The sequence below is a fragment of the Oncorhynchus kisutch genome, linkage group LG4, assembly GCF_002021735.2.
Source record: "Oncorhynchus kisutch isolate 150728-3 linkage group LG4, Okis_V2, whole genome shotgun sequence".
Taxonomy (NCBI): Eukaryota; Metazoa; Chordata; class Actinopteri; order Salmoniformes; family Salmonidae; genus Oncorhynchus; species Oncorhynchus kisutch.
In genome coordinates this window covers 11,203,737-11,206,657 of record NC_034177.2, presented here as the reverse complement: position 1 = coordinate 11,206,657, position 2,921 = coordinate 11,203,737, and positions in this window count along the sequence as shown.

The following is a 2,921-nucleotide window of genomic DNA, read 5'->3' as shown; positions in this document are numbered from 1 at the left end:
CAGCGCAGGCCCACAATAACATGTTCCACATAGCCTACATCTATTGTATTATACTTCCACATACGTGTGGACTACAAACCAGTAAATGCGCAATTACACCGAACATATAGCCCATTCCAACTACGGAGTAAAATAAGAATTGCCTAGATAATTTATGCAATGGTTGACGACACTTATGTAGTGTTCTTAATTACAGTGTAGCCTAATTCGGCTTGATAGGCTATAGTGTAATAACCTATTAATGTTACATTTTATATCATGTAAATGAACTTGGGAAAAATAACCTGGCTTCTCCTATTAGATTCCCTTGTGTTGCTGTAGCCTAAGGCTGAGAACTACACCCTCGATTAAGTTTGCGCTTTGGGAGTTCAAAAATCAACTCAACTCTAACCAGCCAAGATCGGAGCATTAATTATTTAATGAGCGCCCGCCGCTGTACAAATTTGGCATTTTGACATCTGTCGGCATGCGAACGCGGAGCACTTGCCAGGATGTTTTATGAGCATGGTGGTTAAGGTTTGGCGGCCGGGCTAGGGGTGGCGGTGGTGGTTTACATTAGAGAGAAGGTAAATAGCAGCTGCTGTTTTAAAAGCCTGGGAAAAACACGCCTACCGAGAGCTCGATCGGCCTTATCGGAATGCGAGCCAGAGCAGAGATATTTCTGAGTGAGAGCACAAGATTAGAGCGATGCCTTGCCTGCCTTTCTTTTGGTCGGGCAGCAGTTAGTAGGCAACGCATTGAAGGTCATAATTTAATTTCCTTATCCTTATCAGAAAGTCAGACCCGAACTCCAGTTGTAAATGGTTAGAATTGCCCCCATACAGATAGTATTAACACATACATTTGAGTAATTCACAAAAAATGTATTAGCTTGTTTAAATAGTCTATAGACTCCAGTATACTTGAAGTGAATAGCCACTTCATTTCAGAAAATGTGAGTGCGTAAAGCCGAATAGCATCCTGAAGTTTTGTAAATACAAGTTTAAAAGTCCATAGTGTCTAATTGTATTCGTTTCTAAACATAATCTTTTACACAATAATTATGTTCTGTGCACAATACAATAATATTAGCATACAAACGTTATTCGGTTAATGACCAAACGGAGGGGACCGGTGTGTGTGTGTTCTGGGTTCTCTGTCACCCCGGGAGGTCGCGCTCGCTCCTCAGCGGGCTGCCTGGTCGTCTGGTGTGCGGGCGTGATCTCCAGTGCTGTAAAACCCCGCGACACGTGGCGCGCAAGCGACGGGAGAAGGCGCTGCTCTTTGGCTTGCTGCCTGAAGCTGCGGGACTTCGCTTGCGGCTTCGCGCAAGATCATGAATTTAATATGCTCACCAGAGAGCGCTGCCTATAGGAGCACTCGAGCTGTAAACTTTCACTGGCACCTGAATCAAATAATGCATAAAATGTGATACTTTTGAAAATGGAATACATAGGGTATCCAATTCAGGCTATTATATTTTTTTTGCGTAATTGCGCAAACATTCGTTTTTGGTAAGGGCCCAATAGGTCTAAATATTATTCTGTAAAATCAGTAAGCATAGAAATAATAACATGTATTATAATTTAACATATATTTGTATAATATCCATGAGTTCTTCATGTCCACTTAAGCTACTTCAACACCAATACAGGAGTGTAGCTCAGTAACAGCACTCCATTACTCTTGGACACACACCTAAGTCATTTCGCCATATGCAACTCACATAGTTCCTAAACAAATGTACTGACGTTAAAGAGCACAAAATATAGGTTCTGAAACCCTCTTCGCCTGAATTACTTTCTCACGCTCTTGTTCCAAGAGGTCTCTAGCGCTGAATTGAGTCACCGAGCCATGGGTCTCGCGGTCCCTCCCTTTTCCTAGGAGTTCAGGGCTCTTATCGGCTGCACCTGGCCGCCTCCAGGAGTGTCACCTGCTGCTATCGGTCAACTCCACTTTCACTAAATAGCTCTGCGAAACCGTTTGAGTAACAACCCAAACGGATGCTATTGTAAAAACGTTGTTCTCACACGATCATGGACGGGATGTCTTTAGCTATTAATTATTTGAAACGGCAAACATTGAGTAAAACGAAAAGGGCTATATTGATTTGAAATTTGTAATGTATATTTAAAAAAACAACAACGTTATTACTACTTTCTTGACATGTTAGAGTGGGTCACCCAAACAGCCACACCCTGCTTCCCTCTCTCTCTCTCTTTACCTGCCCCCCCCCTTCTGCCCTCTCCCCACAATCTCTCCCAGTCTCCCTCCACTCTCCCCTGTAATTCCCCTTTCTCCCCCCCTCTCTCTTCCCTTTCTCTCATCCACCGCCGCTCCCTCCATCCCATGCCTATTATCTTTATTGAGGCGTTTCGACCATGGACCTCCACACTGCAATAATGCAATCAGAGGGGCCGATTGCGGGGATAAAGTGCGTGTGAAAGTGATACATATTGTGCTCACAAACAATCGGGCACTTTATCACAGACAACTCGTGCTTTAATGCATAAGCCATTGGTGAGAAAAGGTAGCGACTTGCCAACAAGCCCTGTTAAAAGTGGTGAGACAGGGGTGAGGTGCCCATGCCAGGGCTGGCTGGATGGGGGAGATGTAGACAGGGGGAGGGGTACTGGGGGTGCTACACATTGGTGGTGAATGGGGATAGTTACTCCCATATTTCTCAATTTTGGTTCTGTGGTTGCCAGTAGCGATGCGTGGGTAAAATCACCTGGGAAGCCAAGCCACAAAAATAGAAACCTATTACGACCAAAGTGTTGTGAAAATTGCGTTGTTTGCTCTATAACCTGTTAGTTCATGTGCCTTGCGATCATGTTATATAGGCCTAAGGCCGAGACAATAAGAAGACAGAGTGGCAGAATACATTCAACCACACATTTGTTTCATAACAAAACCAGAGAGTGACCTCTGTCTGGTGAAGC